This window comes from Capsicum annuum, chromosome 12, assembly GCF_002878395.1.
Source record: "Capsicum annuum cultivar UCD-10X-F1 chromosome 12, UCD10Xv1.1, whole genome shotgun sequence".
NCBI lineage: Eukaryota > Viridiplantae > Streptophyta > Magnoliopsida > Solanales > Solanaceae > Capsicum > Capsicum annuum.
The window spans coordinates 214361106-214374257 of NC_061122.1; positions in this window are offsets into that span (position 1 = coordinate 214361106).

The following is a 13152-nucleotide window of genomic DNA, read 5'->3' on the forward strand; positions in this document are numbered from 1 at the left end:
ATGTTGGGGTTTTGACAATCTTTACTATTTGAACGCCTACTTCTAAAGATTCCCCAATTTTTACCAAATCTACGAATGTCTCCCTGACCACGGATACCATCCTAGAATAAAATTCTCCCTCCTAAGCACAAGAGAATACGAATACCATCTCCTCCTTAGACATAGGAGATTGCACTTTAGCAGCCTCTTTCCTCTAACGGAAAACGTAGTCTCAAAATCTCTCGTCATTCTTCTTCTTAATACGATCTAGTGAGTATCGATGAGGTACTATCTCAATGTTAAATGCAAATCTATCGAGAAAACATTTAGCCAACGCCTTTCAATTAGACAATTTTTTCAATTCTTGAGACATGAACCAATCTAAGGCTTTGCCGCTTAAGCTTCGGCTGAATAAGCGCACTAATAATGCCTCATTTCTTCCTATCCCAACCATCTGATCATAATATCTTCTTAGATGGGCCACTAGATTTCCGGTACCATCAAATCCTTCAAATTTAGGAATCTTGTTAGCTTCTGGTAGATATACTCAGGGTGCACACAGAAATCATCGTACCCCAAAGCATCATTATCACCTACCCCATGAGATTCCTTGATTCTCATGATCTCTTCATTCATGGATAGCAACTTCTTTTCATGCTTGGTCCTTTGCTCTTTCTCTTTCTCGTTGTAATGGTCTATCTCAAGATTGGAAAGGCATTATAGATGTCAGGGGATATAATGACTTGAGGAGGATATGGAAGAGTGGCTTGATTTCATGGATCAAAGGAAGTTGGGTGGTTGGTGGGGAGGGCGTTTTGAAAATTGGAAAAGCTCTATGTAATTTGAGAGTAGTTTGGTGGAATTTTTGGAGTTTGCGGAATTAGAAATAAATTTGGTGGATTCAGAGGTAGATTTGATGGATTTGGGGATAGATTTTGTGGATTTAACAATGGGTTCTGGGGATTTGGGATTGAATTTTGTGGATTCGGAGAAGGATTTTGAGGGGTGAGGGATGGATTTTGTGGATGGTAAGCATCTGGGTTAATTTCACGATTGGTATTTTGGAAAAGTGGAGGGGCAGATACAGATGATATATTATTTGACTGATCCCTGAGAACAGGCATACTGAGGGGAGGGATTTGGAGCAGAGTTCCTTGTCCTCCTTGAGCAGGAGCATTGATAGTGATGGCTAGGTTAGCTAAATATCGAGTACGATTTATTTCCTCCTGAAGCATTTCTAGCTTTCTTGCGAGTTCCGCAATCATCTCACTCTATTCCGCTATTACATTTTCCCTAATGGTCAATGTAATATCTTCGTCATTTCCAGTCATTATTGAATGATGGTCAGAGCATGGGATTTTGTGCGCTTTTGACCGGGTGAAGTAAGGATGTTCTGCCACCTTATTTCAACACGGAGTAGTTTTTCTATTATCTGTAAAGTAAAATAACTCAAAGACAAATGTGTTAGTTTCTAGATGTGATAAGCAATGCAAAAAACTTGACAAGAAATAGCCACGTAGAGTTGTTTGTGTCATAGCCAAATTCATCCATAGGAGCATAGCGGATAAACTTTCCTTTGATCCAAAAAAACACACATAAACATATAAGACAGTTATAAAAACATTATAATAATGTGTATCCTAACTGGGGTGACCTTTTTGAGCCAAGGGTTTGGGCCTAAAGATTTTTGAAGAAAAGCATATGCTTGTTTAAGGTCAATCCATTATCTCTCAACTTTTATAGAAACTAAAAGGGCATAAATGCCTATAAAAGATAACAAAAGAGGGATACAATCTTTAGGGAAAGGGAAATAACAAGAAAGAAGACACGTTCCCACACAGGGGATAGAAAATACTAATTCCTGAGTGTTTCTTCTATCAGCCTTCGCCTTCTTAGCTTCGTCCATTCTTATATTGGTGACATCCATTGACGTTCAAACTGTTCATTAAATGCAACCTCCCAAATCGATCAATTTCTTGCCTAACTTGCTTCAATTCTTCTTACAAAAGTAAGCAAATCAAACTTTTTCCCAACCCCCAAAGGATAATGTATTGAATTAGACATGCATACATTTTCTTCAACACATAAATATGGTTCTTCTATAATTGACTCGGGGTCAAAGACGCAGGGCAGGTATTTCAATGGGCCAAATACCCCACTCGGGTATTGGGTCATCCTAGGCTCATACCTAAAATAGGGTTTTGATTTCATTCTATCCGAGGTGCCTAGAGTGCGTTTGAACACTGGTTCTTCAGCGGATAACTTGAATTTGAAAATACGAACAACCATCAGATGACTCACGTTCTAATAAGTCATTCATATTTCCAACACATCTTGGAATTGAACAATAGGGGCCGGGACATCCACGAAACCCCAAAACAGTTTAAATAATACAGGAATATACAATGAGATGCGATAGTTAAACTTTACAGAATCGAAACATATAAACACATAAATGGTTAATCAAAAGAAGAAAATCAAACATTTGGTTAGAACCTATTTCAAATTCCCCAGCTGAGTAGCCATTTCTGTTTTGCGGAAATTTTGACTTTTTGAGAAGAATCGCCACTTAATTTTGAAAAAGAATTAAGAAACCTTTAAAAATAATTTAAACAATCCAAAAAAAAAAAATCGTTTAATTTTTGAAGATTCTAAGTAAGAGGTTCCAATTAACGTTTTAGGAAGGTGTTAGGCACCTAAAACGTCCACTAACTTGCGGTTATCCGGACTGTTTGAAAACATTTTTTAATTAACATCTAAAAAAGATTAATTTATTGAAAAGTGATTGATTTTTTAGAAAAGACTTGTGTAAAATAAATTTAGGCAACTTAGTAGAGATTTAACTAAGTCTAAACAAAACTAATAAACAAATAAACACATAAAAGGGGGAAGGGAGGAGAAAGTAAAGGATTTAGGCCATTGGGCCCGAATCAACGAGACCTGTCCTAGTCTAATTGGGCTTTTAACCCATTTCACCTGTCCTAATTTAGTTTTTGAGGCTTTGGCTCGAGTTTTGCTCCACCTGTATTGAATTTACAACTTTGGCTTCGAGGCCCCAAATGAATAACTAAAGTAATAAATAAATAAGACAATGATATATAAATAAATAAATAATACAACAATGAATAAATAAGGAAAAAGAAGACTATTGAGTCATGTTGTCACTGTGAGGATGGGGATTTAATCTATTTTTCTTATACCAATTTTCTTATCCACGCACTTAGACTCTCTTTCAGGCTTGACTCAATGGATGGGCCTTATTGGTCCATTAGAGAATGCAAAGAGTCCGTTTGGACTCCAGCAAATTGTCATGCAAAAGAAGAAAGAAGAAACAAAATTAATACACATCCAAAACACGAAATGCTACATGGAGAAATAATATAACAAATTGATAGACAAACAGTCAACTCTAGTAATTCAAATGAACTGGGAGACAGTAATTCAAATATGGCAGAGTGATGAAATCAATATACTAACACACAACATACTTTATCAGGACAAAAATTTGGACTAGAAGCATCACAATATCACAGCTTTTCAAAGAAAGAATGAAGCATTGAGTTGCAAAGCAGAAAGAAAATTACAGCTGAATTAAACTAAACAGGTTACAAAGCTACGATTTTTATTGAACAAACTACAAACCAAATTTCAAATTAAACCAACTAAAAAGAAACAATAAACTTAACACAAAATGCTAGGAAACTACAATTTTCATCAACAAAACAAATCAAAAGAGTAAAATTAATCCAACTGACTAGGTAGGAAAAGTTTGAGTCCTAACCTTATTAACTTGATTGCTAAAACATTTTTCGGTAACATTCTTGCAAAACTCAAAGAATTTTAGGCCTTTATGAGCAGAAACCAGGTCCAAAATATCATCGAAGTAAGTGACAAACTAAGAACTAAAATATATTGTTAATGTAAACACTGAACCAATTTTCAATGATTTATATAAGGTAAAATTAAGGAGAATCTTAACATTTTTACGTGGACAGGCATGATTTACCAAAAGAACAATAAGTAGCATGATGAACTACAATTGAGATTTCCACGGCAAACAGTGAACATAAGATGAACATTGACCAAACAACAACTATAACCATCATAATCAAATATCCTAAGGCCACCTACGGCCTTCATAGCCAGCTACAGCTACTCCCAACAAACAATCTTCCAATTACGACATTACAAATAAGGAGATGAAGAAAAAGAAAACCATAACAGAAGTTAGAACGGAAAAAACGTTTAACTCTTTCGGAGCAGCAAAACGGGACAACGAGCTAACACCAATCTCTATCACCACCAGAGAATTCTTTCGCAACTCCGAAAGCTCTGATCAACCCCCAACCTTTCTCAGGAAGAAGAAATTTTATAATCAAACAAAAATATTCTATTTTTTTTGCTCAAAATGGTTTTTTTCAACTTTCGAGACTTGTTTTCAATTTCTCCAAAGCGAGCTACTTATAGAGAAAAAAATGGGGTTGATTTTGAGCTCCCACCGATGTGGGAACACTAAATTTTAAGGGCAATCCTGGAATTTTCTTTGAAATTTAAATTTTGAGGCAAGGGATAAGGATCAGGTGAGCTGGAATTGTATGGTTCTTGTATGAATTTGAAGATAAATTTGAGGGATTTGGAATAATATCGTTACGTCATCTCTCTAGAACTTTCTCGCACACTAGTCTCGTGCACAACACGTTGTTGCGAATGGAGGACTTGCGTCGGAGATCGTCGGGTCTGATTTGTTGACAGCATTGATGTTGCTTGTTGTTTCAGAAGTTGTTGTCATTTTTTGATTGGAGTTGAGAGGTTTTGATGTTGTACGTTGTTGTTGTTATTTTGTGTTGTACTTGTGGACAAAAGGGAATAATATGACTTGGTTGGGACGGGTCAGTTAATGTTTGGGCCGAGTGGTTGGGTCTATTTTTATTGGTTTGGGGGTTATTTAAAACATAACCCCCAATTGATTTAAGATTTAATCTAATTTAATTAATATTTCAATCAAATTGAAAATTAAATTGGTCAAATTGCATTCTGATTGTAGCCAATTGATTTCAATTATGATCGAATTTAATAAATTTGACTAAATTGAATCAAAATTCGATACAAATTAATACCTCATTGAACCTTGAGCTTCTTGATTTAATAAAATTGACTAAATATTTTCTAAATAAATTATTTTCAATAATAAATTATATTTGAATCAAAATTTTAATCATTTAAATTTAATTTTCAAATAATCCTTAATTTGTAGTCCAATTTTGATGAAATTTTTCATTTAAATGATACCATCTATACAATCTCGTATATAAAAATACTAAAATATATAATTATCACTTAAATGTCATATTTATCCCAAATAAATATTTTAAAATACATTTATTTGAAAAAAAATAATTATTGTAATTTTAATTGAAAATCAAAGAAACTCGAGATTAAACATAGTTGTGGAAGGCAAAAATTAGGTGTCAACACACCCCAACTTAGGATAGGGAGTCCCACATTGGAAAAACACACTAGGGATGTTGGGTATATAAGTAAGCAAGTCTTACTCCCTAGTGACGTATTTTAAAGCCACGCGAGTTTAGACCTAGAGCAAAAAATATCACTAGTGGGTTAGGCCGTTATCGGGCCTCTTGGGCCTTGCTTGTTCAGGGTGCCCGTCACGGCCAGTGCCCCATCTTAGGTCGTGACAAGAATGGTATCAAATTTGCTCCTGTGTCAATCTTATCAAACTGAGTTTAGGCAAATCCCGGTAAGGTGGATTGTAGAGAAGAACAGAAGAAAGGTATAATTAGGGTGGGTTTGTTCTTTACAGAGGTCTCTTGGGCCTTGATGGTTTATGATTCCCATTGTGGCCACAACCCTGGCTTGATTCATGACAAGAATGGTATCAGAGTCCCTCCTATATCAGCCCTGTTAAACTGAGTTTGGGCAAATCCCAGTAAGGTGGGTTGTAGAGAATAATAGAAGAATGGTGTAATTTGGTAAACCTTCTGCTAGCCTAAGATACTTCTGCATAGAAGAAGACTACTTGAATTAATTTGATCTTTGGTTGGTTACAAATGCCTAATGTCATCCCTATTTATACTTGTGTGGGAATGGTTCTATAAAATATTCTAGATAATTCTTCAAGAAAAATCTAATGACCTTTATCTTCTATCAAAAGTCTAGAGTATCTAGATCCTTCTACAAGATACTTATTCAAGAAACAATACTAGGACATTCTACAAGAACCTATTATATTTAATCACTAGACTATTCTAGAAACTTAACTACAAATATATGATTCCAAAAAATCTACTTTATATATTCAGACTCCCCCTTAAAGTTATTTTTTGGAAGATACCCTGAACTTGTTACGGAAAAACTCAAACAAAGATTTGAACCACGTCTTAGTGAAAATCTTAGCAGTTGTTGCGCGAGTTCTCTTTCTTCTTCAAATGATAAACATTTTCTATTACTGACCGGCTTTGCAAGGAAAGAAGAATAAGTATTGACAAAATTTTCATCTTTGTAGAGGATTGACTTGCCAATAGTCCTCTTTGGCCTTTGTGAACCATATGAATAATCACCTTGCCAAGTTTTATGATGTTGAGTTCTCAAGCTCCCCCTTTCTCTAAAACCCTCCACACATTCATTATTTGGAGAAACAAATGTGATGGAAAAGTTTAAATCTATAGGATTCAATATTTTAGAGCTTACTCTTTCGGAAGCAACTCCACAACACAAGGATATTTCATCTATATCATCTCCTTCATTTGATTCAGTGATGATCTGGTCATCAATTTTCTGTGAAGCTTCAGTATTATAATAGGATCCACCACTAGATTTCTTTTCTAGCTCTTCAATAATATTGTATGTCTATCCATCTAAAATTGGGGCTTCACTTTCAACTCCATAGTTCATTAGATATTTTCATTTTTCATCAACTTCCAATATTTGATCTGAGCCAACGATTGACCTTGATATGATGGATGATTAATCAGAGACTTCAACTTTCAGTATATTCCCCTTAATGCTTTCTCTGATAAAGTCATCACTGGCATATAAAGTTTAAGACATGGCTTTCTCAGGTTCTATTTCAACACCTTTCACGTTCAAATTTTTATTGTTAATTTCAAGATCTTTGTGGAATTCCTCGATAGCAACTACCACATCTCCAGTCTAGACGTCTTCAGTATCCTCTGGCTTTTTATCAGTGACTTCCTCCTCTGCATGATGGATTGTATTATATACGATCCAATTTCTTTCCAAATTTATGAAAGCCAAGGCATTTATTGCTCGACTCTAAGCTTCTAAGCATTTTTTCCAACCTTCTTCTTCTTCAACAACTTTTTCAGTATGAGCCATATTACTCTCCGTGGCTCGGCAATATCTTCATATATGTCCTACTTTACCACACCGATAACATCAAAGGGGATTCTTAGTATAATTAATAACAGACTCTTCCTTATTTCCAAACGAACTTGAACCACCTGAGAATTGACAGTGAAACATTTCTCTTGCTTTTCCTTTAAAGTTCCTCTTGTCATCTACAAGAGCATTTCCTTCCCTATCTTTGACAAATTCACTAGCCAATTGTTTGGCTAGTAACTCTTGTGACGACAATAAATACTCAAATTCCTCCTAGGATAGTTGTTGAGCCAATCCTTGAATTGATGTCACAAAGGGAATATATTTAGGTTTCAAACCACGAATGATAATTCTTCTCATTCGTGATTCAGAGATAGCCTCGTCTGTATTCAATAAAGAGATCCCAGAACATAAATTTGTAATCCTACGAAATACTCAGCAATAAAAGATTACCTTGATTGGCGTTAGCTAATTCATTCTCTAATATCTGTAGCCGAGCTTCATTCTTATTGTTGAATAATTGATCGAGGGTCCTCCATATTTCATGAGCTGATTTACACCTTATAATTTGATCAAATAAGTTGGAGGATGTAGATCTCTTTTAAGATGAAATTCGTCTCCGCATTAATCTTCTTTCACTTCTTGTAGGCACTACTATTCTCCGGTCCGTCATCCAGAGGACTTGTGTTACTACTATTAACAACATCCTACAAATCCTCGCCTATAATGTATGACTCCATACAAGTCTTCCATACCTTATAATTGGACTGATTCAAGAACTCTATTCCCAGACCATTAATGCGACTGCTTATATCTATTTGGACAAACTAGTTGAATCGATCTCAAATCCAACCTTGAAATATACACAAGCCAATCTACAAATTTAGCTCTGATACCATATAGAGAATAACAAAAGAAATGTGTAACTGGGGAGACCTTCTGCTAGCCAAAGATCATTAACAACGATCGAAAGATTCAACTAAGAAGAGGAAGCTAGAAAGATGAAGGATGATATTGAGAGGAAACTTGGGTATAGAAGAAGACTACTTTAATTGATTTCATTTTAGATTTCAGATTTTGAATTCGGAAAGATACATGTTTAGAATGTGTTAAAACTGGGTACTAACAAAGTTAGGTGGTTACCCGAAGAAGGCACAAGTCATATGATTCATTGCCCGAAATTATGTTTTGCTAATATAGATATATTATTATATGCTGGCCTAGTTCCCTAGGGCATATCAGATTCAGATACTTCAACTCTTGCGGCAAACTTAGGTTGGGGCCTTAGCCATCGAGTTAATGATGGATCCCATATTGCCCGTGGAAAACTTTAAGATATGTAGGGTGTACCACCTAGCTTAGAAGTAATACAAAGAATGTCATTGCATTGATAAGATTGTTTTGAGAGCTTCTGAAATGGCCCATGTATTTTAAACTATTTCATGCATAATGTTGTATGACTTGCTCTCACCTATCTTATATATGTATAAATTTATTATTTTGGATTGCTCTGCATACCAATACATCTGTATTGACCTCCCCTCCCTCTCAGGATTCGAGGCACAGTCCCATAGTCCCATACAACAGTTGATTTATGTGTGTCAGAAGTTTAAAGTTGGTGAGCTTTCCTTACTTCAAAAGGACGTTATTAGAGCTTGTTATTATTGTTCCATTTTGATTCATGTCTCGACTGGGGGGCCTTGTCCCAAATTTTAGACAAATGTCATTTTCAATTGTTAATTAAAGGTTGGAGACAGACCCTCGAGTCTAAGGGGTTCAGGTTGAGCAGGAACAAGACATAATATTTGGAATGCAAGTTTAATGATGTGAGGAAGAAAGACGAGGTGGTAGTAAGATTGGATTCCCAGATCGTATGTCAGAGGGATAGTTTTAAGTATCTTGGGTCCATGATTCAAAGGAATGGTAAGATTGATGAGGATGTCTCCCACCGTATTGGGGCGGGATGGATAAAGTAGAAGCTCACCTCGAGGATGTTGTGTGATAAAAAGGTGCCGCCCAAGATTAAAGGCAAATTTTATAGGGTCACCGACCGCCCGACCATGTTGTATGGAGCAGAATGTTGGCTAGTCAAGAACTCTCACATTTAAAAATTGAAGGTGGCGGAAATACGGATGTTGCGTTAGATGTGTGGGCTTAATAGGGGTGATAGAGCTTGAAATGAGACTATTCAGGAAAAGGTTGGACTGGCTCCAGTGGAGGACAAAATGCAAGAAGTCTAATTGATATGGTCCAGGCATGTGATGAGGAGGGGCACGGATGCCCCAGTTCGTAAGTGTGAGAAGCTTGCTTTGGATGGTTTCAGGTGGGGTAGGGGTAGGCCAAATAAATATTAGAGAGAGGTGATCAGGTGGGACATGGAGCAGTTATAGCTCACTAAGGACATGACCCTAGATAGGAAGATCTGGAGGACACGGATTAGGATAGAAGGCTAGTGATAGTTTGAGTCGTTGGGGTAGGGCATTACTAGTTTGATGTATTATTCTTTCTAGGACACTTTGTAGCATTCTTTATTACGAATTTGTTTACTATTCTTTGTTTATTATTCCTTGTGGGTGGCGTATTTATTTCTTGACATCTTATTCCATTCTTTTTTAAGTATTTGGTTATTATTCCTTGTCTTGAGCCGGGGGTCAATCAAAAATAACCTTTCTACTTCTCCTGAAGTAGTGGTATGGACTGTGTACATCTTAACCCCTTAAACCCCACTATGTGGGAATACACTGGGTTTGTTATTGTATTGTATTGTCATTTTCAGTTATTATAGATTTCACAGACTAATGTTTAGAAGTTGTTTCGAGGTTTATGGTTTCCATTACAGATTGTTCAATTGAATTATGATATTGACCATGATTCTGTATTATTTTATATTTCTGAATTTTCATTCATATTATATGAACGTGTGTATGATTGCCAGATAGGGAAGGGTGCTCAAGCCTTCACGGTTTGGGATGCCCATCACGGCTAGGGCCCCGGCTCGGGTCGTGACAAAATTGGTATCAGAGCACGGTTCATGGTCCCAGGGTGTCTGCGAAATTATTTCTAGTAGAGTCTTGTTTATGGGTGTGTTGTGCACCACACTTATAACCAGGAGGCTACCGGGCATTTAGGAATTGTTTCTTATTCTTTCATACTCCAATTCGTGCGATAGAGTTGTCCATGAGAAAGTTATCTAAATTTATTCCTTGTTTTAATTTCATGTGTCATGCCTCATTGTCGAGGCGATACAAGTCTAAGAGACTAGCTCCCACAGCGATGCGGTTCTCTCTGATTGAGTTATCCATAAAAGTTATGGGATAGCACACGGACTTGAGAGGAGTCTAGTAGTGCTTCAAGGTGAATTGATTCGGGAGTATACTTTTATCTTGATGAAATTATTCTTTCTATCCTGAGGTACGAAGTGTATTTAGTCTTCTTTAAAAGAAAAGATTTCTTGTTGGGGATATGATGTTTAAGGATAATGATATGTAGCATAATATTGGAACTGCATTTCAACTCGAGTAGTAGTGTATGTTAAAGTGTCATGACCTATTGGTAGTGAGATGGTCTAGAAGTTGGTGACATGAAGTCACAAGGTTAGCAGTCAGAGTGAGGGTGACATTTGCGTAAACAAATAATTTTAGTTGTATAATCATGGATTAAGGAGTGGGTTGTCATTATATAGTGATAGACTAATGTGGTATAATGATAGACTAATGTGCATCAATATTTGTAGATTGTATGGTAGTTTGTGAAGGAAGATACATGCTATGATTATTATTTATTCAGAATAGGGAAAGATCACGGAATGAATGGTTATGGTGGTTGTAGAAATTATTTATAGGATATGAATAGAAAGAGTTAGATTAGTTAATAAGTTGTAAGTAGAGACTCATTAGTGTTTATTGAGTTTTGAAGATCATTGTGACGTGCAATTAGGTACATATGTATGATGTGCGAAATTAGAATATGTTGATAAAAATTGAAATAGGTTATATTGCAGGATTAAGTTTGACTAATCCAATTATGTGACTTTACCACTTTGATGGTCTTTTCTTTAGCAATGGTAAACTAGTACTTTATGTGAGAATGTGTGTAGTAGATATTTTTGAGTTGTAAAAGTGAGGTTGTGGCAAGGTTGTGATTGTAGGTAGTAGCTAAGTGAAGTATTTTGGGTTGATTTTCTGATTTGATGGATTAGTATAGTATGTGGCATGCTTCGTTGGTGGGACATGATTGGCGTTAGACTATAGGCTTGAACTTGAGTGTGAAGTGTGGTGGTTAGAGTAATGATACATGTTTTGTTGAAATTAATTAGCAGGCTTGATGTGATGTGTGAAATGTCCTAGGTTGATAATTTATGAAAGTTTAAGTGGAAATCGTGGGGTATATGTGTACATGAGAACTAGTGTTAAAATGATGAATTGTGGTTGAATTATTAATGTGGATAAAAGTGAGAGTATATATGAATGAGTTGAACTTAGGTAGCAGGTTGTTAGATAAAGTTTTATGTGTATAAGTGTTTTGTGTACCCAGATTTCATTCTCGAATCTTATAGTGTGGAAAAGTCTAGTGAGTAGTTGTACGGTGTTCGTTAGAGTTGGAAAAAAAAGGGTAGCCAATGTGCGCCCATGGTATAGCCTTACAGATTTTATTAAGTTGTAGGTTATGTGATTAGAGGTGTAATGATAATATTCTAAGGAATTTAAGATGGAGTGTTAAGTATTTAGAAGTGTGTGTCTATGGCCATAAAAATATAAGTCGTAAGTTGATAACTTTGGGAGTTAGAAGAGATTTAGATTAGTGTAAGAGATTTCGATTAGTGTCCTTGAAAGGGGATTTCCTAGAAAATAAATTAGCAACTTGGTAGTAGAGACTAATGAGAAGAGTTTGTGTTCATGTATATACTGATACCCCCTTTTGTGATAAGGAGTGTGGATGCGTGCGCTCAAGAGAGTGGGAGTTGTAGAGTGATGGCTATAGAGGCTAGCGGAAGTTAAGAGTAGCATTTACAAAAAAGCAAGGCATTCAAAGTATAGTTCTTCAGAGAGAGTTCAGAGTTTAAGTATGTGGTAACGTTTTTTTTTTTATGTTGAGAGTTGTGGCTATAGATTTGATAAGAGAGTATGTCCGTAAGTCTAGGAATGTGACTATGATCTAAGGGGGAGATGGTAAATTAGGGTAGTTCCCGAATGTTCTCAGTGTGGCAAGTTGCAGGGGAGAACCATGATTCAACTAGTCGTTTGTTGTTGATGCCTCATCTGCATCTTTTCTTTGTGATGAGCAGTCTTATCCAAAAAAAAAGAGTTCATGGAACATGAACAAAGATTGTTTATCGTGGGAGGGGGTGATATGTGATGAAATGAGTGGGGATTTCTTTGATCTTGATCTTAGTTGCAACCAACTTGTTGGGGGAGATTGGTTCCAATAGCAGCTCATTCCAACTGTCTCAACTCCAAAGGCTCAATCTTTCTATGAATGACTTCTACGGTTCTCACATCTCCCATCAATTCGGCATGGTTCTCGAGCTTGACACATCTTAATCTTTCTAATTCCAATTTGTTAGGTCAAATTCCTTCTGAAATGGCTCTCCTCTCCAAGTTACAATTTTTTTTATCAGAAAACAGTGAGCTCGGACTTGCAGCTTACGATTTCAAGATGCTCCTTCAGAATTTGACCCAATTAAGAGAGCTTCATCTTAGCGGTGTGAACATCTCTTCCACCATTCCTCTGAATTTCTCTTCTCATTTAACAACTACAGGTCTGAGGGGTACAGGATTGTATGGGATAATACGTTAGAGTATCTTTAACCTGCCCAAC